Source organism: Saccopteryx bilineata, chromosome 9, assembly GCF_036850765.1.
Source record: "Saccopteryx bilineata isolate mSacBil1 chromosome 9, mSacBil1_pri_phased_curated, whole genome shotgun sequence".
Classification (NCBI taxonomy): Eukaryota; Metazoa; Chordata; class Mammalia; order Chiroptera; family Emballonuridae; genus Saccopteryx; species Saccopteryx bilineata.
Window position 1 is genome coordinate 32,794,884 of NC_089498.1, and position 25,915 is coordinate 32,820,798.

At 45.7% G+C, this 25,915-nt stretch overlaps 1 protein-coding gene and 1 long non-coding RNA gene across 3 annotated transcripts in view; one reads left to right on the forward strand and one right to left on the reverse strand.

Moving 5' to 3' along the window:
* The window catches only part of LOC136312632 (uncharacterized), a 47,388-nt gene extending 39,339 nt beyond the window's left edge, over window positions 1-8,049 (reverse strand). For both annotated transcript variants that reach the window (XR_010727027.1, XR_010727028.1), the window contains exon 1: window positions 7,895-8,049. This is a non-coding gene — a long non-coding RNA (uncharacterized lncRNA). The remainder of the gene's footprint in view (window positions 1-7,894) is intronic.
* The window catches only part of CDH13 (cadherin 13), a 1,138,640-nt gene that overhangs the window by 757,841 nt on the left and 354,884 nt on the right, over window positions 1-25,915 (forward strand). The window lies entirely within an intron of this gene.

Consider the following 25,915-nt stretch of genomic DNA (forward strand, 5'->3'; position numbering starts at 1 on the left):
ACATATCTTACAACACTTGCTCTGGTATAAGCCAGCACCACCTAAAAAGATGACTATCTGGAGACTGTCTTTGGAAAAGCTAAGGCCATATATAGAGGCCTCGAAGCATGATTTGCTATTTGAAGAGAGAGACCAAAGAGCAGCAAGGAACCAGCCATGTGACTACAGGAGCCATGTTGGAAAAGATTCTTCATCCCCAGCTGACCCGACGTGGTTCTGAGATGAACCACCCAGCTGAGCCCTTCCTGATTCCTCATCCACAAAATCATTGGATGGATGGATGGATGGATGGATGGATGGATGATAAGGTTATTAAATAAAGTTCTAGATCTCTGTTACACCACAAGAAATCTTTGTCTAGAAATCAGTCATACAGTATTTTGGTGAAGTTGATCAACCAGTTATAAATTTACCTAAAAATATAATCATTCAGTACACATTTTCCTATTATACATGATGTGATCATGATAAAAGTGAACCAAATAGTTTGTGTTTATAAAGATATTTTAAAATAAATATATACATTTTTTCAATGAAGAAGAAGCTCAGAAACAAGAAACCCAATATTAGTGCATATTCTATATGATGCAATTTATTAAAAATATAATAAAATAGGTAACATATTATTCATGGAAAGTAACTATATGCCTCAGTTGACCTGAAATGGACTGACAGGTTACTTTCGCTAACACAGGGGTTGGCGGTGGTAGAAGGTTGGTAGGGACGAAATGGGAAATGGTGGATAAAAGGACTTCTTAAGTCAGAGTGGTAATTTTTTTTTTTTTTTTTGCTAAAATAAAGACAAAGCAAATATGACAAAATGTTAACAGTTGGCAATTCCAGATGGTGGTTAACAGATTTTTATGGTATTGTTCTTTGTGCTTCTCTGTGTTTTTTAAGATTCTCAAAATACAGAACTGGAGAAGGAAGTTAACCCTCACTGGTTTCTGACTATCAGCCCATTCTTTGTATTTTTGCCCCGGGATAATTTTTTTGAAGCTATAAGACAGGACAGATACATTGAAACCTGTCATAGCTTCTCGGCCCTCACAACAGAAAGAGTGAGTGTATTCACACAGACAGACAATGTATCCTTTTATGTGCATGTGTGTGTGTGTGTGTGTGTGTGTGTACATCTATACCTATTATTATATCTGTGCTTTTGTCCATGTATCACATTGTAAAACACAAATTCAAACCAATATCTCCAATTCCAAGTCAGGATCTCGGGGCTTTTGGTAGTCATCCCATCGTTCTGTGTTTGTGAATACCTTCTGTAACAGTGGGAAACTTGTCATTATCCTCAATATATTTACTAACCGGCCTGATCAAATTGCTCAGTGTAAACAGTCCCCCAGCCACACCAGCCATCTCTTCCACCTGCCACATCTGCTCCGCTCCTCCCAGCACCCATATTTCAGGCCCAGCAGGCATGGTCCCTCTCTTTGTCTCATGAAGGCATGCATCCATCAGCTCTCCCATCACCTCCTCCAAGCCAGTGAGGAAAGGGGGTAAGTCAATCGGTTAAATTTATAGACATCGTAACAATGGCATCATTAGAACAGTTCATCCCAACCAGGGGTGATCCAAAGAGACTTCCGGGGCGAGTTAACACCTCAGACTGTATCAAAAAACAAAAAGGCGCTAGCAATGTGAACACTGAGAAGGAAGGGGAAGAATATGTGTTGTAAGCAGAGAAACACCTTAGACAAAGGCATGGCTGTGGGCGGCAGGGGTGGGGGGGAGGGGCGGAGCTCGGTGACTTCTGAGAAATGCCTGAGGGTCAGGTGAGCAGTGCCAGATGGTGAAAAGACTTTTCTAGGCCTGTTTGGTGTCATGGTGACATCTTTCATTTCTCTCTCTTCTGACACACCCTTGGTTTTTCAATTCTCTAAACACCTTCCAATAAACTCATTCCCAAACTTGATTCACTATCAGATGCGGGCCTCATGAGTCAGGGCCTCTGTCTTATTACCAATATACCTCCAACTTTTGGGAAAGAGCCTGACACATAGTACATGCTCAATAAGTAATTGAATCACAACTGTATATTTTTATTTCAAATAATGCTCTTCTGCTCTACAGTCAGAACTAGGTAGTTGTCAAACCTCAGCCAACTTTCAGCTCAGGCACCCCGTGGTCTCTACATTCACATGGAAAGGGTAATGGGTCATGAAATTGCATTCGTTAGTGTGAAGATGCTTACACATATATCTAGCAAACATTTCACCCCATAAAAATATGGGACCGATGTGTAAAACTCTTGAGTGGTAGCAGCTGGAAGTATTAGTTGAAATTAGAGAGGATCATCACTTCCATTAAGTAGTGCCAAATTCTGTAATGCAAGCAACATCTTCATGTTAATTCTAAGAAACTGTCTGCCTCATTAGGCAGATAAGGCATTCTACGATTTGGATACAGAGTAACCCCAGTGATAAGTGAATCTCCTTCTATAATAGCTTCTACATTACAGTCACCTCTTTTGCAGAACTGCTATAAGCAAGGTGGCCTGATCACATTTCAGTGGCCCGTTTTATTAATCAGGATATAATCATAGAAGAAAAAAAATCCCACCATTTCAGTGTCTTAACATAAAATTCTTTCTTCATAATGAAATGTGAGATACAACTAGGGCTACCCTCTTTCATCTTGTCAGTTCATCTGGAACATGTGGTCTTCACAGTCACTTATGCTGGAGGAAAAGGGAGGGAGGTGACATTTGGCTTTTGCCTCCCTCAGCCCAGGAAAGAAACATCGCTTCTGCTCTCAGTTTAATGGCCAACACTAGTCACATGGTGGCCTCAACCTAATTGCAAGGGAGGCTAAGATGCAGGGAAGATGATTTGGTGAATGCTAACCATCTCTGCCATTCTAACTGTGTCTCACCACCCCCTCCATTTGAACTGAGAAAAGGGGGGGAAATCTGAGACACCTTTATATCAACTTCTTTTGTACATGAAACCAATCTGAAGCTCCTTTAGTTGTCAAGTCTCAGGTTGTCACTATGCACAGAGCATGAACTTTGACAGTAGGCAGATCCATAATTCTAGTCCCAGCATCTCCGTTTCCAGCTGTGGGTGCAAGAACAGTCACTTTAGCTCTCTCACTCTTGGTTTCCTTTTCTGAAAATAGAGTTAACAACAATCTCTGCATCATAGGGCTTTCAGGATTAGTTAGAAACATATGCTACTTTTATTTGAAGAGAAGCTGGATTCAAAATCACATTGGATCCTTTACTATGGCAAGAGTTAAGCAGTCTCAATCAGTGTGGAAAAAGGATGTGTAGCCATGGTGTCTTGACCAAACCCAGCATCAGATCCATCCAGATACATGCGCATTGGGCCATTAGCACAGAAGAATGGGATTCTGATGATATGTTAGAGGCAGAGACATTATTTAGAGACACCTGGACACTAATATTGCATTCCATCCATGGCTCAAAATGGAACTTGATAATTAACAACTCTCTTAAATGGAAGAAATTGTATTTCTTCTGTAAATGCTGGTATGATACTAAAACTCAACTTGGATAGCAATAAGTGATATTCTCAGTTCCACCTACCCTGTCTTGGTAGGGTAATTAGCAAAGCCCTCCATGCTAGAAGCCAATTTAAGCTACAGTGAAATATAACTTTGCTCTATGTGGTCACTTCACTTCATGTAAAATTTTGTGTTTCTATCTAATATTTTGAGGAATTGTACATTTCAGAATTATGTTTGGATATAGATAATAGGAAATATGACCATGGTTGCTTAAACAATTTGGGAGTCATTTGATGGCTTCTGTTCAGCTTCACCAAATGACGTTGGGGCTGGCCTCATTGTAATTCTCTTAATCCTTCCCCTCAAGCTTGCAAAATGGCTGCCACAGGTCCAGCCATCAGATCTGCATTTAAGGTAGAAAGGGAGGAGTGGTGTTATCCCTTCTTTTCCATTGTACATAGAAAGCCAAAGTTTTCCTAACACATCATCCTTAGGCACTGCTACAAGACAGATTTCTGTGTATATTTCATTGGCCAGAACCATATTGTCTACCCACCCCTAGTTCCAGGGTAGAATGGGAAAATTAGACATTTGCTTTCTTAGACTCTATTATACAGGCAGGCAAGGAAGAACAATGGCCAGAAGCGGCTGTTAGGTCCACCAGCCTCCAATGTTTGCCCCAGCATCCATTCTTTTGCTCACCTGAAAATTCTGTAGTCAGTTTCCTTTAAGCCCAGAATTCCTCAATTTGAGGGTTATGTCTTACAGGAAGGAAGCAGGAGACGTGGGCATAAAAATTCTTCTCCACTGAGAGCGAAATGCCTGCAGCCGCCCTCCGCTCACTCCGCTCACTTCTATTTTCCAAGTCGCTGTGATTGTGGAAGGTGTTGGGCCTCAGTGGAGCTCAAAATGGATATTAGCTCTTGGGTGCATTTTATTGATTTGGGCACAGGAGGGAAATTATACCGCTGAGGACTGTCACCTTGGACAGTTAGAATTCCAAAGTAAATGAACTGAACAAACCTCCCCCTTAAATAGTGCTCAGAAACCAAAGAGCTGAAAAATGTAAATGGCGTTCATTAAGAGCTGCAGAATTAGCTTTCTTGTGGTGCTTTAATACGTTTTTTGGGTTTGAGTGTTTGTTCTTTTTTTTTAATCTTAAAAACTTTTGCTCATGACAAGTTTTGGATAGGGTTGAGAATGTCTGGCTTGCGATGGCTTAGTGGCCAGTGGGGGCCAGTGCGGGGAAGAGCTGAAAATGACCATCTTAGGATGCTCGCTGGCCCTTACAACAGCTCCCCCTGACACTTCAGCTGTCCACTCCCTCTGTGTGCCTTGGGGCAATGTTTGCACAGCTTGTCAAAGTGCTAGCTGCAGTTAATTTTCATCGTGCTTATTTTAACACAAAGGAGTTGAATATTCAGGAATTCCTGTTGTGTTTGGGTTTTTGCCTTCAATGTCAGCAAGAATAATTATTGGTTAATCTTTATCCTGTAGACTCATTGGCATTTAGCTATCAGGACTGGGGATTTGACTGCAACTCTGAGTGGAACCAGCAATCCAGCACTGGTGGTTCCAGGCTGGATCTAGCTGGCTGGGGTAATTTTGTTTGGCCTGTGCAGTGTTTTGAAAATAGGGCTTTTATTTCAAAAATCACACTTTTGGCTTCATTTGAAAAGAGGTAATAGTTGATGATAGTGGGCAGGTGGTTGCACATGACATCCCTGGGCTGGTGCTGAGCACCATTGCTGCTTTGGTTTGCCGCAGTCCCTACCATACTCTAATGCCTTGCACTCTGCCTGTGTCACCTGTTCATTCTCCCTGAATGGTCACCATAGGCATTTTCACTAGTGACCCTGCTTCAGATTGCTTCCATTGCATAGCCTTTTCTGAGGACACAAGGAGAGATTGTGTGTGGTGAGCCAAAACTTTTCCTGTCTTCTCATGGACCTTTAAAGCCTTGCTGCCTTGTATGGTCTGGATGTAGCAGCTTCAGAATCCCCTGGGAGTTGTTACACATAATCTGGGGCCCTCTGCAGACCTACTAAATCAGAGTCCACATTTTAGGGAGATGTGCTCATAAAGTGGGAGGAGCTCTGGTCTTCCTCCAGGAATTTCCTAAGTGTTGAAAGTGATAAAGGTGATTTTGTTATGTTAATGAGGTGACTTTTGAAAGGCTGGGGCTGGCTCCCAGGAGCCAACTGTGATTAGAAGGTAGAAATTTCAGGCCCATCCTGACCTCCAGGGAGGGTAAAGGGACTGGAGGTTGAGTTCTGTTACCAGTGGCCAATGGCTTAATCAGTCATCCCGGTGTAAGAAAGCCTTCATAAAAACCCAAAAGGACGAGGTTGAAAGAGCTTCTAAGATGATGAACATGTGGAGATTTGGGGAACGTGGTGCACTCTGAGGAGCTATGGAAGCTCCGTGCCCTGCCACAACCAGCTCGGCCATGGGTGTGCACGAAAGGAAGGCGCTGCAGGACTTAAGCAAAACCCACACAGAAGACACAACATACAGAAAAGATGGGTACGGGGGACTCCCTGCCTCTAGGACTGAGAGCCTAGAAGATATTTGCAGCTTCATCGTATTTATTCGTTTCTTTGCTCATCAAGCAAATTAGCAGAGCCTGGGTCAAATTAGTCTGGAATGGATTCAGGTGTGGAGAAAGATGATTAACTAAAACCTTTCAGGTATGCAGGAAAAAGGCTATAGGGATCAGCTGTTTCCTTTAAACAATCTTATCAGTGCTTGCCTAGGCAGCGTTCTGCCCCCGCAGGACTTGGCGTTCCAAAGTCCACACTAAGGACACCAGTCTAATTCCCGGCCATTTTCCTACAGTGCCTCTCCCTATAGCCTGCCCTAGGCATCTCTTCCATCAGGCTGCTCCTGAGTTACAGTCGTCCCTCGCCATATCGCGGTTCACTTTTCACGGTCTCACTGTATCGCGGATTTTTAAATTGTATATACTGTATCTAATTTTGTGTTGCATATCTGTTGCTATATCGCAGAATTTGTGGTATATAGGTATTTTTATATATTTATTATTTTAATTATGTTTGCGGTAAAATAAGCAAAATATGCGTGGGAAAGGTTTCTAAGAGTGTGGGGAGGGTTTATAAAGCCTTAATATATATATATAAATAATAAAATAAATATATATAAGGTCACTGCTTCGCAGATTTTCGTCTATTGCGAGGGGTTCTGAAACCTGAACCCCGCGATAGACGAAGGACCACTGTACATCCTTTTGTTACTGGACTAAAGAGAGGGTAGAGGGTTTGTTTGCCTGCACGCGTTAAAGCCCAATCACATGCTAACAGGAGTCTGCATCCTAGAAAGTAAAGGTTTGTTAATTAAGGAAGTGTTGCCAAGCCCAGAGTCACAGGTGAGTCAAAGACCTGGCTCCCCAATGGCTTCTAGAGGATAGGTTCCATGGGGGGAAAATAATTCGTCATGGTGGAGTTAGTGTTGTGGTTTCTATCGATTGGTCAGCGCTAGGGTAGTGGCTAGTTGATCATTTGAATCTGGCCCAAGTGTCTGCCATGGCATTGGGGTCATTCAGATTTTCTGGGTCTGGAACCGAAACACTTGAGGCCTAGATGTTAACGTTAGTGAGACAGAAACTCTGTCTCTGTGGTCAACAGACCCATGTTGTCCCGAGGGCTTTAATGCTTAAGGGAGTGGACGTGCAATGGAGAGAAACGTGGGTGAGAGGATGCTGGGTGAGGCTAGTTTCAAGCAAAAGGAAAAAAGGTCATATTAAAGAAATGAAGTTTCTGTGTGGTTGTAATTTTACAATAAACTGGTGATGTAGTAAGTAAAAAGCTTCTCTAGGTTCCATGAGCTGCTCTAGCAAACTAATCAAACTCAAGGAGAGACTCTTGGGAACCTCTGACTTGTAGCCCATCAGCCAGAAGCACAGGCAACCACCTGGACCTGAGTTGGCATCCTGAGTGGAAGTGGAAGTGGGTCAAGTGGAATCCGATGCTGTCTCCAGGTAGAGAGCATCAGAAGTAGAGTTGAAATCAGGAGCAGTTGCTTGTTGGAGGTGTGTGGAACCCCTCCCCCCTCCCCACATTGAAATCAGGAGCAACACCAATAGAGGCACCGAGGCATGAAAATCTGGAGTTCGTCTCTGATGCTCTGACAAACAGGATCCTAGCACGGCTGTTTGTTTATCCTTGTTCTGTGATAAGGTCAACTTTGCTGGAAGGAGCCTCTATCTGAGGCCTGCAGCTGGGACACTGTTAGGGCCTCAGCTGTGCTTATAATTTTTCCAACAAAATTCCTTCTGAGTCTGGCTCACAAATAACAGACAATGTGCAACCGAATAAGGGTACAAGAAATCTGAAGCCCTCCAGAAAATCTGCAGACACTGGGTCCACAGCTGAGAAACTCTGAATGCACTCACCCCTGCCTAAGCCCCCTCATACGGCTCTGAACTTCAGGAAGTCTGTGGGCTCAGCAGTAGGCATGTCAGGGGCAGCCTTCCGCTCTCCCAGCCGGGCCAGCGGGCAGTGTTCTCAGGGTGAGAAGCCAGTGTCTCGAAACCCTGCACACCTCAAAACGTGCCTGCCTGCTGAAAGGCAGTACCATGCCTGGCTAAGGCCCGCGGGTCCTGTGTCTCATTTTTATGATAAATAAATATGTTTTGTTTTTCCATGGCAACATCCACAAAGGTTTTTTAATTTGCCTAAAGGCAATGTGTTATTTGAGACGTGACTAGAAGCAGTCATTCCCACAGTAAACATATTACCAACAGGGACTGCTAGAGGTCACTTAATAGGACTCCTGGTTTGAAGTCCCATTAATTTCACCTTCCTCTCCCCAACAGCCACACCCAGGGATCCAAGGTCTCCTTTGATTCTAAGGCTTGGGGAAATTAAAACAAAACAAAACATTGTTCAAGAAGCTGGTTGAAACTTGGGCATGAAACTAGATTGCTTTATTTTTTAAAAAAATTAGAGGAAAATGTTGTTATTACAGAAAGATTATTATGTGCATTGTAGAAATTTAGAAATGTCAGATAAGTAAAACGAACATGAAATCACCGTGGTCATGCCGCCCAGGTAATACAGCTGTCAACACCTCAGTGCGTGTCCTCTGGATGTCAGGACAAGGTGCACGTGTCTGACTCGGCCTCTGCCTCCCAGCTTCTCCCTAGAGGAGGGCGGGGCCCGTCTCGGGGGAGCTTCCCTCCCAAGGAGCTCGCAGCGCTGCTCACCCCTCCCGGATCTGGATGACATCCGGAAAAGGCCGGGGTTACTCTGGGCTCTCTGTAGTGGCGCCCGAAGGGCACTCAATGATGGCAGCAGAGGTGGAGCTCCTTCCGTGATCAATGAGGTCCCGTGACCCATGGGACATTTTGGGATTTTTTTTGTTTTTTAGGAATTTAAGTTAATGGGGTGATATGGATCAATAAGAGTACATAGGTTTCAGGTAAACATCTGTACAGCATTTGAACTGTTGTTTATGTTGTGTGTCCATTGCCCAAAGTCATATCATTCTCTGTCACTGTATGTTTGTCCCTCTTTACTCCCCCCACCCTCTTCCTCCTATAGATTTCCTCCCCCTTTTCTTCCTGCCAGCGCTTCTCTCTCATCTCCCAGCTGCATGGCACTAGCCTCAGCCAGCTTGTGCTGCTGTAACAAGGTTCCATAGACACTTATTCCCCCGGTTCTGGAGGCTGGAGGTACAAGGGCAGGGGGCCAGCAGACTTGGGGTCTGAGGAGTGTGCGCTTCCTGTGTCCTTGCCTGGCAAAAGGAGGACTCTGGTCTCCTCTAGTCCTAATAAGGATGCCAGTCCCATCCTGGGGGGGCCCACCCTTATGACCTCATCGAATTCTAATGACCTCCCCAAGGCCCCACCTCCAAATCCTATCACACTGGGAGGTAGGGCATCAAGCTATGGATTTGGGGAAACAAACATCAGTGCCTGGCAGCTGAGCAAAACAATAACGGGGGTCCACCCGAGCGAGAGTCCTCACTACTACTCCAGTCGCTGTCCTTTAGGGTCAGCTGAGACTGTAAGTCAGGAGAGAAGGTCCGGCCCGTGTTCTCTTCAATTCAGTCCTTCAGCACGCTGAGCCCCAGGGGCCACGCCAATGGCTAGGCCTGTGTTTCCAAGGAGCGTATTGACCAAGCTGTCCCAATAGCCAGTTGCCTTCTCTTAAGTCAACAAATCCAGGGAACAAAAACACACTCAAGATGCCTGTGGTGACAGGCTGGTTCATGTACACCCTCCCCGTCAGTCACCATGGATCTGGCCCTGTGCTGGCTCTTGGCGTTCCAGAGCACAGGTGATGCCCCTTGTCCTCCGGGTCTGACCAGACCTCTGGCGGACACAGCTTCCTGCAGGGCTCGCTGAAGCAGGAGAGGAGGAGCCTCTGACCGTGGTGTCTGTTCCCTCCCCCGGCTCCTGAGCCAGCACCCAGGAACTCCCCCGGAGCCGACCCCGGGAGCTGACCTGGCTGAGCAGCAGCCTGGCTCTACCAGGCCAGCCCCTACCCTAGGCTTCCTCTCCTTAGCTTTCAGAAGATTTTATCTCTGATTCAGACCACACACAGAATCTGCATGTGGGGCTGGGTGGGAGTGCACACCCACCCAGGCCGGAGTGGGCTCTGCTGCCTCCAACCCCCTTCCCCTCTCCACGGCTGCCCTGGGGACTCCGGGAAGCTAATAAACACCTTCTAACTAACACATCCTTTAATACTCCTCTGTGACACTTATACAATGTTCACCTTTCTACAGACATTTTTTAAAGATAATAAGCCCCAAGTATAGTAAAAAGGAAAATGTAATTTACAATAGAATGCCTAGGTGAATATCTAAATGGTCAGGCACAACCTGCTGGCAGTCTAATGAAGCTGTCCGAGGCGAGTGTCCTGATACACGGTTGCCCTGGACGCCTCAGCTGCGGGTGCAGATCGACACGGGTCTGTCTTGTGTTGGTCACTCAAATGACATTCAGCGATAACATCAGTGAAGTGCTTTTTCCCAGAACTGGTAGGTTATGAATCAAACCAACAAAATAAATAAAACGAACCTCCCTCTGTTGACACAGTGGCTGCATCCTGATGCAGGGCACAGTGTACTCAGCTATACAAAAGTTTCCATGTAAAATTGAGTGAAGTTCTAGACTCAGATCATTACAAATAGATGGGAATTGTTATTATTTTTTTCTCACCAAAAGAATATCCAGTGGGGTCATTCAAATTTATGTGGCACATCTCTCTATGACACCGGACCCTCGCCCGCCCCCTGCAGGATATGCGGCCCCCATTGCCACCGCCCACTGAACAGCGGGACACTCCTAGTTATAGTGAGGACCAAGATACCCCCTCATGCACTTCCAAAATATGCCCCTAAACATACTGCTCCTGTTGTCTGCTTCTTAGAATGACTTCAGTGGCCTGAATTCCCACCCTGACGCCACTGCCCAACAGCTGCTCCACCTGGTGCACGCCTCGATGGCCTCATCTACAAAATGGGTGCATAGAGAAGGTTAAACAGGAGTTCAGATTTCAAAGGAAACTTAGAACAATGCTTAACAAATTATAAGTATTGAAGGAATGTTAGTTATTATTTGTAATTTATATCCATTTATTACTGTTTGTTCAGTCACCATAAGTAAATAAGAGCTTACACGCCATGAGCCAAGATTCTGAATGCTATTTCACAGAGTTTAGAGAACTGAATTAGATTCTGGAGCCTCGGTTATCATTGTAAAGGCTCCCCCTGGCAGAGTTCTGAAGCCGTTTCACCGTGAGAACTCACAGCAAGAACATCACAGGCAGACCCAGCCTTTCTTAGATGTGTGCTCAGGCATTGCTTGACAGTTCTCACAGAACGGCTCCGGGCCCTCGTCTGGGACCACAGCTTCCTCGGACCAAGCCCTAAGTTGAGATATAAAACAACAAAAGTCGCCAAGACTACAGTCTGGTTCAAAGACAAGCAGCACACTTGAAGGAATAACAATGTAAGAGCTTCTACAATTACATGCTAAATTATTTGGTGCCATCTTTAAATTATGTAGAAAATAGAAGAAGGAAAAGCTCGGTGTAAGTGGGAGACAGCTCTGAGGAGGGGGAGGCCTGAGTTGGCCTGAGGGTGGGGGTGGGGGTCTGAGGCAGCACAGAGTGGGGAGTGCACACTGGTCTGGGGGGCTGGTGGAGAGAGGCCTGGGCTGGCCTGAGGGTGGGGATGGGGGTCTGAGGCAGCACAGAGTGGGGAATAAACACAGGTCCGGGGGGCTGGTGGAGAGAGGCCTGAGCTGGCCTGAGGGAGGGGGGGTGGGGGGTCTGAGGCAGCACAGAGTGGGGAACGCACACAGGTCCGGGGGGGCTGGTGGAGAGAGGCCTGGGCTGGCCTGAGGGTGGGGGTGGGGGTCTGAGGCAGCACAGAGTGGGGAACGCACACAGGTCCGGGGGGCTGGTGGAGAGAGGCCTGAGCTGGCCTGAGGGTGGGGGTGGGGGGTCTGAGGCAGCACAGAGTGGGGAACGCACACAGGTCCGGGGGGGCTGGTGGAGAGAGGTCTGGGCTGGCCGGAGGGTGGGGATGGGGGTCTGAGGCAGCACAGAGTGGGGAATACACACAGGTCCGGGGGGGCTGGTGGAGAGAGACCTGGGCTGGCCGGAGGGTGGGGATGGGGGTCTGAGGCAGCACCGGGTGGGGAGTGCACACAGGTCCGGGGGGCTGGTGGAGAGAGGCCTGGGCTGGCCGGAGGGTGGGGATGGGGGTCTGAGGCAGCACCGGGTGGGGAATGCACACAGGTCTGGGGGGCTGGTGGAGAGAGGCCTGGGCTGGCCGGAGGGTGGGGATGGGGGTCTGAGGCAGCACCGGGTGGGGAGTGCACACAGGTCCGGGGGGCTGGTGGAGAGAGGCCTGGGCTGGCCGGAGGGTGGGGGTGGGGGTCTGAGGCAGCACCGGGTGGGGAATGCACACAGGTCCGGGGGGGCTGGTGGAGAGAGGCCTGAGCTGGCCTGAGGGGGGGGGGGGTCTGAGGCAGCACAGAGTGGGGAATGCACACAGGTCCGGGGGGCTGGTGGAGAGAGGCCTGGGCTGGCCGGAGGGTGGGGATGGGGGTCTGAGGCAGCACCGGGTGGGGAGTGCACACAGGTCCGGGGGGCTGGTGGAGAGAGGCCTGGGCTGGCCGGAGGGTGGGGGGGGTCTGAGGCAGCACCGGGTGGGGAATGCACACAGGTCCGGGGGGCTGGTGGAGAGAGGCCTGGGTGGCCTGGGGCGTCTGTGCCCAGGCCTGGGAACTCAGACCTGCTAGCAGCACTTTTAAGAGCCAGAGAAAGTTCCCTGCTAGAAAAAATATACTATTTAAAGCAAAATCAAAGTGTCACAGATGGCCTGATAAGCGTGTCCCCAGGGTGTAGACCCAGTGATATTTCCTGAGACCATGTCAAGAGCTGGGGGCTGATGCTAAACTGATGCCAAGAGGTGCCCATGGAAATGCCACCTTGGGGCATGTGGGGGCATTTGGCTCAGCGCTGGCTTTTGTGGCCTGGGAAAGGAAGTGTTCTCATGGGACTATTATTCTTGGCTTCAGAGGGGAACAAGCAGTTGCCATTGAGGGACCTTTCCGACTATACGTGCTTGTTTACGATGATGGATGACTAGCTCAGGAGTGAGCCGAAACGATTCTTTTTCTGGAGATGGCATGACAATCTAGCCCAGAATTTCTGTTCCAGTCCGCTGCCAGAGCCCAGTGACTCAGAAACAAAGTTCTTGTTTATTGAAATACCATATCTGCTAGGAGCTAGCATGGCTGCAAAACCACTCCTCCCTTGCTCAAAGTTTTGTGTGGAGGGGACGCAGGGATGTGTGCAGTGGCAGTGGTATCACTACTGACGTCAGGGAACCTCGCTCACTTTATTCATTCAGTCAGTGAACACTTAATGCCAGGCTTCTGACTTCAGAGAATATATGTTTCCTTCTTTTTCCCAGCAAGGTGAAAAAGAATGCATAGAGTGCATTTGGTGATGAGAACCATAAAGAAAAACAAGCACAACAAGGGAGTACTGCGGTAAGGGTGGCAGTGCTGCAGTTTTCATAGAGTGGGCAGGGAAAGCTCACCCGAGAAGGTAACATTTGAGCACAGCCTGAAAAAGGTGAGACAGTGAGTCACATCCATAACTGGAGGACGAGTGTGCCAGAGGAGTTGGCATGTACAAAGGTCCTGAGGCAGGGCTACATCTGGAAGGACTCTAAGAAGTCAATGTGGATGAAGTAGAGTGAGAGGGGAGAGGGAAGCAGGAGGTGAGTTTGGAGGAAGCAGGGGGAGCAGATTGTATCCATCTATGTAGGCATTGTAAGGAACCAAGTTTTCACTCACACCAGAAGGTGGACTACCGGGAGTTTGAGCTGAGGAGTGACATGATGTGACTTATTTTGTAGGACTTCCTTGTCTGATGTCTGAGAAAGAGACCAAAGGGGAAGAGAACATGGGCAAGACAACCAGGGCAGAGGCTATTTCAGTTATTCAGCTGAATTGAGTTCAGGTGGGAGCCACGGAAGTGGTGAGCGGTGGTCAGGTTCTGCATAGATTGGGGAGGAGGAGCTGATAGATATGCCGATGTATTGCACCTGTGGCATCAGAGAGAGAGAAAAGTCAGGGAAGATCCAATGCTGTGGCTCCCAGGGACTGGCTAGAAACTCAAGTTCTCTAAGGAGGCTCTGTTGCCAAAGGCCGCTTGTCCCCTCCATCAATTGCTACCTGGAAAGTTTGAGGGCTGGAAGCTACCTCCTTTCAAACTGGCTTCTCCTGCCAGCAGCAACAGCTGTACAAAACCCAATACCTCAGAGGCCCAGAGTGTGAGGTGTGACGCTTCATTCTTCCGGAAGATCCCCTTCCCATCTGTCCCACACTGAAGGGAGAGGCAGATGGTCCTTACGAAGTTTTCCTGCAGCCCAGTCACCGCTCCCAGGTGGTAGAGAAGTCACTCATCACAGCGGCTGCAGTGTTAGAGGCTGTATGGTAGGCACCACGTAGTGGTTAAAAGCTGACGCCAGCTGGAACCTGAAACTAATTAATTAATATATGTTAATAATTAATAAAAGTGAATTTATTTCATCATTTTAAACAGCAGTTTCCCGGTCTGTAAAATGGGGCAATCGATTTCCTACCTCATAGCATTGTCAAGGCAATGATTACATGTTTAGCATAGTATCTGGAACGTGAAACTCAGTGAACAGTCATCAAGTAAATGAGTGAAGTAATGTCTTCTCTGGCCCGTATCAGCTAATTGCCTTTAATCGTTTCCTAGAGCTATAGAACAGGGCTACATCCCTCCTTCCTCTCTTTCTCTGAGCTCATACCTTTAAAACTCTTCCCCTCTGTTTTGGGTCATGATGATGATTTCAGTTTGAATTATGGTGGCACCTTTTATTTAATATCTACGAAGGGTTAAGCCCTGTCTTAGGATCGTTAGCTGAGTGAATGCTCTCTAATCCTCACCTCCCAGCAAGGTAAGCAGTCTGATAGGCATGCACAGGTGAGGTTCCCGAGGTTAATGGCTTTTCTAAGGTCACACAGCAATTGAAAAGAGAGAATCAGATTTGCGCCCTGGGACTGCAAGGGTTGTGAGGGGACATGATGATGACGATGATAAGAAGTGGGGGGAGTAAGGGAGGAGGAGAGTGGGAGGCGGAGGAGGAGGAAAGACTGAAAGAGAAGAAATAACAAATATTGCCAGGTTTTGTTAGTAGCACTTCTTATATTTTAACTTTGTAATCCTCCTGATGACCTCGTAAGGCAGCTCCTGCCATTGCCCCGTTATTAGCAAGGAAACGGCACCTCTGTAAGGTTAAGTCACTTGCCTGCGGTCACGCAGCTTCTGAGGGTTTGGGATCCGAGCAGCCTGGGCTCCAAAGCCTGGATGGAGCCTTGATGCCAAGCTGTGGTGCCCACCTCGTGCCCGCCTCCTGTCCGCAATTGCGTGATCTCGTCCCCTAGCATGTCTGCCGTGGTCATGGGCAACCCCTTCTTCTTCCAAGGGCACACCTCTCCCAGTAGGTTGTGTGTGCCCAAAGGACACTGACAGTCACAGCGATGCATTTGTCTGTCACTTCCATTTGTTAGGAAGAAAGACAGCTGGTGAGAGACGGCCCCACCATCCGGCTGGTGAGAACAGCCGATGTGTGTTCTTGCTCAGTCAGTGACGTGCTCGTTCTGATTTCTCCCACAGTACCCTCAAATGCTCTAATTTGAAAAAGTATTAGAAAGCGTACCCACAAGTGAACATCCTTCTGCTCTGATGTGACTTTTAGAAAGGCTAGTTATTCTTGATATGCAAACTAATCTGTAAGGAGCACAGGCAGGGAGAGAAGCAGGATGCATTATTCATCGGGAAACATCTTGTATTTTAGAAGTGCGCGTATGCCAGCGTTGATTTAACACCACCCCAGTGCTTGGGAGGAATTCAGTTAGAAATACGCTTGTAGCTTCAAGAGTTGCTTATTTGATAAGCTATGAGTGGTGTTTTGAAGACGTCATGCCCATGTGAAGCTAGAGATGGAATTTTTATCTTTGTATCTATTTGTCCTGTTTCTCTAACGGGTTAGCAAAACTCTTGGTGCAAGGATCAAGTCTTATACCTACTTATACTGCAGTGCCTGACAGGTGCTGTCCCTATTCGGAGCAAAATAAACATTTGTTATAAATGAGGAAGTCCCCAAGAGAAAAGGCTTTAGAGAACTGACCTGGAGCAATTCACTTCCCTGCTCAGACTCCAAGTGTTGCTCCAGATGCGTGACGTCCACACCTGGTCTATTTGCAGGTTCAAGGAAGGCCTCTGCTTTCCTGTAGGGCAGTGGTCCCCAACCTTTTTTTGGGCCATGGACGAGTTTAATGTCAGAAAATATTTTCACGGACCGGTCTTTAGGGTGGGACGGATAAATGCACAAAATAAAATTATGCAACCAGTGTAAAAACTATGGTATTTTTAAATATAGTTGTCGAACTTATGAGACAAGCATCAAAAGTGAGTCTTAGATGGATGTAACAGAGGGAATCTGGTCATTTTTTAAAAATAAAACATTGTTCAGACTTAAATATAAATAAAACGGAAATAATGTAAGTTATTTGTTCTTTCTCTGCGGACTGGTACCAAATGCCCACGGACCGGTACCGGTCCACAGCCTGGAGGGTGGGGACCACTGCTGTAGGGGAAATGTCCATGTCTTTAGCAGTCGTACATACAGCTGTTGATTCAATTACTCAGTGTTCTCAACCTTGAGCATGCCCCAGCAGGGCTTGTTAAAATACCAATGGCTTGGTATTACGTAGTAGTAGGTAGTCATTTCTTATAGCATCCATAACATATCACCACAAAGGTAGTGACTTAAAACAACAGAAGTTTATTCACCAATAGTGCTGAAGGCCAGAGATCCAAAATAAAGGTGCTGGCCAGGCCCCGCTTCCTCCAAAGGCTCTAGGGGAGAATCCTTCCTGCCTCTTCCAGCTCTAGGAGTTCCAGGGTTTCCTTGGCTTGTGGATGCATTTCTTTCATCTCTGCCTTCATCTTCACATGGCCTTCCCTTCTGTCTCAAATCTCCCATTACTTTTCTCTTTTAAGGACATTTGACATTGGATTTAGGGCCTATCTTAATAGACCTGGATGACCTTATCTTGACCTTGATTACATCTGCAATGACCCTTCTTCCAAATAAGGTCACATTCACAGGTTCTAGGGGTTAGGATCTGGTCCTGTCTTTTAGAAAGCCACTGGTCAACAATACAGCAGACCTGGAATAAGTCTTGAGAATTTGCATTTTTGCATGTCTAACACGTTCATAATTGATGCTAAAAATTGCTCAGAGGTTGGACTATGAGGGCTGGGCTGTTACTCTGAAGACAGAGAAATAATACAATGCCTTCTTTGAAATAGGGCCTTTTCTGTTGAGTTCTTAAAATAGATTGTATCTCATGGGATTGATTTATGGTATCCATTAAGCCAGATGCATAGCTATACCACTAGAATTAATTCTTAAGTTGCTAACCCTTAATTATTTGTAGAAGATAGGACAAAAAATGTTGGAAGCAATTTAGAAATAGTCTTTATAGTCAGTCTATAATGGATGCTGTTGAAAACAATGGCTTTTCATATTCTTGTATAAATGATGCAACTAATATTCAAAGCCATGGATTGTTCAAATGCTTTGTATCCTAAAAGGAATACAAAGACCATCAGACCAGAAATCGGGATTTTTTTCACTGCCATGGCATGTGTCAGTAGACTGGCATGATTCAGAAGAAAGAAAATTAATTCTGGATTCAGAGCCCGAGTGTGTTTCACTTTTTAGCTATAAACAGTTGGATCTTAGTTGTCTTATCTAAACAGTATAGGCAATAATATTTTGTCGTAATAATTAGCAGTCTTATTATGATTATCAATTAAGAGCACTTTGTAAACTGTCAAGTGTTTTGAAATATGTTATTTCTATAGTGGTGAGGTGGAGCATAGACATACAGTGAAGTTAACTCATGAAAGTCTATGTTGTACAGATAGTTCTCAGAAAATATCCTAGACCAAGTATGTTAATTTGGCTTCTCCCATGTATTAAATTGCTTTTTTCAAGGATGACCACAATGCTTCACATCTCACATGCTCTTTACCATGACCTTTATACCATGACCTTGTCATTGAGACACAAGGACTTTGTCCCATCCCCTTAGATTTAAGTGGAACAGGGACTCACTTGTAACCAGTAGAATGCAGTCGCTGTGACTCCTGAGACAAGTTCATAAGAGGCCATGCAGCTCTTGCTTTGCTCCCCAGACTCTTTCTTGTGGAGTCCCACCATGCTGAGACCACCTCTGAGCAAGCCCGACTAACCCACATAGGGAGACAGCATGGTAAGACCCCGAGACTACATGAAAAGAGAGCTAGATGCCCTTCCAGCCGGTCTCACCCCACTGTCCCAGCTACATCCATCCTCTGATGGCAACCAAGAGAGACCCCAAGCCAGAACACCAAAGCCACCATGCCCAGCTGAGCCTGTCCTGGATTTCTGACCCACAGAAAGCCTAGGAGATGATAAAGTAGATAAAAATAATAGTTATTATTTTTAGTCTCTAAGTTGTGAGGTGATTTGTGTACACCACGGCTAACTGGAACATCCTTATAAACTGTTGTAGCCAATGGTCTGATGATCAATTATGTGTTGAAAAAACAGTAACACCATAGTTAATTAACTGTGCTATGCCTTCTGGCCCCTCAGACCTCCACCTGCAGGCCCTATCTACTTACTCATCCCCTTTATTTCAAATGCACCTTCTATGCACAGTCTAGATGAGATTCCCTTTCTATGCTTCCATGTAAGCACAATTCTTTGCTTCCTAGCCCTACTTTATGGGGGTGAAATTGATTAATGATATGTTTCTTCCACTAGACTCTGGGCTCCAGGATGGCAGAGACTCTGGTTTTGTCCCCAACTTTATGTTCCCTGCCAGAACTGTGCCTGACACCTAGTAGGCATTTAAATAAATAGCTGTTGTAAGAATGAACAAACAAATGTAGATTGTACCCAACTCATTCTAAAACATACTCAAGTTCATCCAAAGGACATAAATAGGACATCCTATAAGCAAATGCCAAAGTATGATGCAATAAAGTATCTTATTAATTTCCTAGAATCATATGATGCCTAATGGTTAACATCTGTGTTCTCCTTTTGTCCTCTGTACTGCTTGCCTTAAGGTCCTACAAGTAATCAAAGGGAAGGGCACCCTCAGGCCTACAGAACTCATAAGGTTTCTTTGGAAAGGATTTAACAGATATCTGAGAAAACTTAGAGGGCATCTTGGGACTCCTTGATAACCACAAAAGGAATGACTTTTAAAGAAATCGATACAGGAATGTCTGCCTGGCTGCCCTTTTTCTTCTCATTGTAAATTTCCTCACAGTGAACACAGACGTTGGAGATCAAGTGTTTGGTTTTCTGGAATTAAGTCGCAGGAAGTTGCTCAGTGTGCTTAGGCAGGCTTCTCATTCCCTGAACAGTAGCCTGTGGTTTGGAATGGGTACCAGCTGGCCCAGCTCCAGGACACCAGTTATGATGTCAATTGTGTGCGTGATGCCCCAGAACAGTTTCCAGCTGAATGAGCCTCCTATGCTAATCCCACTTGGAAACCTGCATGCTCCCCAGTACTTTTAAGATACATACACCATCCGTACCTGGGTGGTCCATCCTTTGATTCTTTACCACACTGCAGCTCTAACAGGTTTCTGAAAACATGAGCTAATGACAGACAAACACAAGACTGTGAATTGAATCAAGTGTGAGTTGAGTCCCATAAATCTATATATTGCCATTTGGCCCACAAATGAGATTCACTCAAGTCTATGGTGATTATGTTGAACTTTGCTTCTGTATTAGTACTGTTCCTATAACAAGCGACGATAACAATCCTTATTGTTTCCTAAGCACACGCAGTCTCCTTGTAGGATGCTAAATTCTTTACACAAAACTGTGATTTTGTTTTGTTTTGTTTTGGGGTATTTTTGTTTGAGGGAAAGACAGACAAACAGACAGAGATGGAGGGAGGGAGGGAGGGAGATGAGAAGCATCAACTCATAATTGTGGCACCTTAGTTGTTCATTGATTACTTTCTCATATGTGCCTTGACCGGGGGAGGGGAGGGAGCTCCAGCCAAGTCAGTGACACCTCGCTCAAGCCAGCAACCATGGGGTCATGTCTGTTATCCCACTCTCAAGCCAGCAACCCCATGCTCAAGCCAGCGATGCCACGCTCAGGCTGGCGACCCCACACTCAAACCTATGACCCCACACTCAAGCCAGCAACCTCAGGGGTTCGAACCTGGTCCTCAACAGCCCAGGCCAGTGCTCTATCCACTGAGTCACTTTCTGATCAGGCTATACAAATCTCATTTAATCCTCACAACAACCTCATGAAGAGTACATACTAGTGATAGTCTCATTTTAGAAATTAAAAAATAATAATAATAATACAGAGGCATAAGAGGTTCAGAAAGTTTCCCAGCAATACTCTAGTAAGTAGCAGAGCTAAACCCGAACTCAGCCTGACTCCAGAGCTTGAGTGCTTGACAAGGAGTCCTGGAACTCCAATGGCCACCTAAGGAGTGATTTTACAAAAAAGAAAAGAAAGCCTGACCTGTGGTGGCACAGTGGATAAAGCATCGACCTGGAAATGCTGAGGTCTCTGGTTCGAAACCCTGGGCTTGCCTGGTCAAGGCACATATGGGAGTTGATGCTTCCAGCTCCTCCCCCCTTCTCTCTCTCTCCTCTCTCTCTCTCTCTCTCTCTCTCTCTCTCTCTCTCTGTCTCTCTCTCTCCTCTCTAAAAATGAATAAATAAAATAAAATATTAAAAAAAAAGATTTAAAGAAAACAAGACACACACATACACAGGTGGAGAGAGAGAGCAGAGATCCCTGAATGTGGGTGTTGCTATCTCTTTCTTCTCATTATATATTTTTCTCATATTATACATAGATATTAGAGATCTAATTTTTATTTTCTGCCATCCAGAAGGTTTCTTTTAACTTTGATCCAAGTTGCAAACTACCCTATTTGTTCTTCTTGATCATTATTCTCGCTGTTATCCACCCCCCTGAACTATTTCCCGCAGCACCCCCTATTGGCCCTATGTTCTGCCTCTCTCAACGCTGTGCTTATCCAAGCTCATCCTCACCCACCACATAGAACAGAGCAGAGAACAGTGGCCCACCCTCAAGAGAGCTCCCAGGTGCTGTCATCGCACCATGGGGACATGACTATCCAGGCCGCCTTAAGGCCATAAGTTTTATTTGCCAAATCACATGTACCAATGCACAGAAATAATGCAGACCGATTCCTTTAGCTGAAATTAAAATATACACCTAACACCGTAACTCCCTCCAGAAAGGATGGCCGGTATGGCACGACTTGTGTGCAGTGAACTCAGGTTGGGTCCTGCAGTGGGTTTTTCTCATTTATAAAGTGGTGATACTATCTACCGTGTAGACTGGTGCCATTTAGATGATACGGCACAAGTCGAGCATCAGTATTGTACCCGACAACAGGAAGCTAGCGAGTCTATCTTTCGTTATCATTATGAGTAAGCAATTTGAGTTTTAGTCTTCTTTGAGTTAAATTGTATTTCATAATTTAAACAATGAGAGTATATATATATATATATTTTCTACACCATTCAATTTGCACTTGGATACTGTACGTCCCCTTCTCCTTGTTTGTGTACCCACATTTTTATTTTAACTTGGATACTAATTTTTTAATCTCATCAATAACCAATTACAACCTGCCCTTGTGGAGGACGGTGCTTCTTGAAGCATGTCTGCATTCCCTTTGCCACCCTGATTTATAATGTGATATTTAGCACCCTCAGCTGCTTCTAAAACCCAAGGGGCAAATTGGTTACCAAGCAACCGCAGAAACACAATTGCTAACAGTACAGTTTAGCTCCATTTTGTTATAATGAAATAATATGTCTTATGAGAATGAAAAGCTGAGGTGCGCTATACAAGGTCAGTTTCTTTGAAGAAAAACTGCTTCTTTGGACAGATTAGTAAAGCAAGAATTGTGCTGGCCGGCCCTGGTTCTCAGTGATGCGCTGTTGTCTAGAATGAAGGTCCCGCCATGGGAGTCCTTGGGCTGGGCGAAGACGACAGCCACATTCGGTTTGCCCAGCAGTCTTAAAACAGAATGTGAACTTGGACACCTTTGAGTGGGTCGGGCAAGCTGCCTCTACAGTGACATTCACAGGCCACCTCACGCAGGCCTGTGTGGCCCCCAACATCTGACTCTGCGTCCCTGGTGAAGAGCATCAGAATGCCCCTCTCCTCCCCCAAAACGAAACTCACGGATAATATTATTACCTACACATTTGAAAACAATTCTCAACATTATGCCCGGCCTTTACTATAATGGAGAAATAAAAGGAGAGTAATTTATACTGAAATAATATGTATTTGAAAATGGAGATTTCAGGTATGACTACAGTGGGAGAAAATGATGCAGTCAGATGTTTGCACCTATTTGTAACGAAGCGCCGTGGAGTTAGGGGAAGCAGGATGACTCAGAAACCACCCTGCGGTAGAGATGCTGGAAAGGGGAGACGCAGAGGTCCAGGTGCGCGTGAGAGTGAAGCCGATGCGTTCAGTGCGGATTAATATCGCACGGAGGTCTTTTGTTTCTCTATGGAGAGTTGGGTTCTTTGCTCAGAATCATAAAGAACTTTTCCACCTCCTTCCGCGCTGGATGGGATCCTGAAAATAAAGCACAAAATGGGATAATCCTTTGTTGAGGGGACTGTCCTTCACATTTCAGAACTTTTGACATCTCTGGCTCTGCCCACTGAAAGCTAATTGATTTCTCCACTGATTCTAGCAACAGATAACCACCCTGCCATTTCCAAACCTCCCATCCCAGCGTTCACACTGGCCTATCCTGCCTGCCTGACCTCATTTCTCACTTCCCCTAAAACATGAGCCCATTCATTCATTGATTATTCTTTTTTTTTTTTTTTTTAGTGTTAAACATTTTATTGCATTTAATAGAAAATCTTTTTAAAAAGTGACTATTTCCAGTTCACCTAATAAATTACAATTTTCTATCCTGGTAAAATTCCTTTTTAAAAAGTGAGCCTCAATTCACAGAATTGCTTGTGGCCGAGGCCCAAAACCGAGCTAGTTATTGGCACTGTGGTATTCCAGCTTATCTTGCTTAAGAGACAGACTGTTTGTCTCAGAGTCTATAGTTTCTTCCTGACTTTATTCACTAGTATTTCCCCTAGTCTTGCTTTTCATTAGCCCACCCTGCTTGCTGGCTGACCACTTCTAATCCACAGATTAAACAGAAGGAAAACACAAAAGCATGCTTCTTTTATCTCCGGTGATCAAACCCATTACAGACGCAGCGTAGTTTGATGTCTCTGGGCCTGAAGTAAAATATTTGGAGTAGCACAATGTCATTATACCCTTGTCTCAGTTTCCTTATCAATGAGGTTAAACAACTTCACAGGACTCATGGAAGATGACATGATCCAAGCGAAATGCTTAGTTAACACACAGCCTGGGCCAGAAAAAGAACCCGATGAAGGTTGTTCAAGCTCTCTTAGTGCTGAGTGCCTTTCTGTACTGTAGCATAAGGGACATGGCATGATTAAAATACATATACTTATACATTGGTACATATATTTACACTTATATTTGTGTGTATATGTAATAGTATTTTACATGCATAAGTAAAATATTTTATAGGAATATATATGGGGGTCCTTGGGTTACAACACAGTTCCATTCCTATGACAGTAATATAACCCGAATTTTGGTGTGTAAGTCAAAATACACCCTAGCCTAAGTCACTTACCTGTCTTAACACAGTTGTAAAATCATAATCTAGAACATAAAAACACAACTAAGCCACTGGAAAAGGACATATATATACTGTACACTGTGCTGTACTAACAGGAAAAAATGACAAAAATGAGTGTCAAAAGAATTGCTTACCTTTATTCCTGTGGTTGGCTTGCACACTGGAAGGGGCCAACTCCCTCACTCCTACCCCACGTTACTGTGTATTCGTCCACCACACGCAACCCAACTAGTTCGCCCACATAGTCCATAAGTATAACAGCTTAAGTCAAACACTCTCGTCTCAATTTTTTAAAGTTTTTATGGGAGTGAGCGTCGTCAACTTGAAACATCATATGTCAAGACTGTCATAACCCGAGGGCCCCCTGTAGTGAAAAATTATGTGCCTACAGCTTCCTCAGTATCTCTCCCTAGGGTAGCCACTGCGTAGCGTGTCTTCTAGAAACTGTGGTTCAGAAGCAAGCATGTAGACCCTTTCTGTGGTGTTTTTCTGATGATGGAAGCCCTCCCTGCAGGAGATTCTGCATCCTGCTTTTCCACCAACACTCCCTCGTGGGCACTGCGTACGGGCCTTCTTCATCCCCTTTAATGGCCACGTGGTAGTCCATTTTATGGATGAACCATCATTTAATTTTCTTAAAGATTTTATTAATTGATTTTTAGAGGGAGTAGAGAGAGAGAGAAAAGAGGGAGGAGTGATGAGGTGCAGGAAGCATCAACTCACAGATGCCTCTTGCCTGTGCCTTGACCAGGCAAGCCCAGCGACCTCAGCATTCCAGACCGATGCTCTAGCCACTGCGCCACCACAGGTCAAGTGATGAACCATTATTTTTATTTTTAAAAACACTGGTTAGATGGTTGTTTTTATAATAACAGAGATTTGTAAAGCAGAAAATGAAGTAGTCCGTAACCTCAGAGTCCAGAAAACCCAGTTAAATTTGTTTACCAAAAGAAAAGTAATAGACGCAGATAGTAAAAAGAAATACAGGACAGAGGGTGGCAGCACAGTACAGAAAGGAAAAGTCTCCTCCCTCTCTAAAGCCCCAACCCTCTCTCCTAGAACAGCGGTTTCAGCAGTTCCGCGTGTATTCTTCCAGGGGGGGAAATACAGACTATGGTGCACTAGCTGTGCAGTCTGGTTAGTGTCCCAACCCCTGCCCTGCAGAGATGTGACTTCCCAATCGCCAAAACCTTTGGTGATGTACCTTAGATGGCAAAAGGGACTTTGGAAGTGTGATTGAGGATCTTGATTGAGAGAGATTATTGTGGTGGCCCCAGTGGAATCACTGGGGTCCTTAAAAGAAGGATACAGGTGGTCAGAGAGGAGAGAGGATGCTGTGCTACCAGCTGTGAGCATGGAGGGGGGTGACCAAGCGCCAAGGAATGCCGGCAGCCTCTAGAGCAGGGGTCCCCAAACTGTATACACAGGGGGCCAGTTCACTGTCCCTCAGACCGCTGGAGGGCCGCCACATACAGTGCTCCTCTCACTGACCACCAATGAAAGAGGTGCCCCTTCTGGAAGTGCGGTGGGGGCCGGATAAATGGCTTCAGGGGGCTGCATGTGGCCCATGGGCCGTAGTTGTTTGGGGACACCTGCTCTAGAGACTGAGAAAGGCAAGAGAACAAATTCTCCCCGAGAAGCTCCAGAAAAGAAAGCAGCCCTCGGCACCCCTTTCAGACTCTGACCTCTCTAGCTGTAAGAGAAATACGTGGGTCATGCTAAGCCACAGGGTTTGTGGTCATTTGTTACAGCAGCCACAGGAAACTAATACTCTAGCAAATATTCATTTTTATCTGCATAAGGACCGTACTGTGTGTATGTACTCAGCAGTTCTTTACCAAGAACACCTTTTTACCTCATTTTTCACAGGCACACGCCTTTCCCTAAATTAGGTTTAAAAGCACCATGGAGGCAGAAGCTGCATTGAGTATCACATTGTGTTCCTCTTGGCTCCCCTCTCAGCAGGAGGAAACATAGCTGCTTCTTTAAAACTTAAAAATAAAAAAAAAAGACACAGAGAAACTTGGAGTCCTCCTGCCAGAAGCCCTCCACCCGCTGGGAGCTAAACTG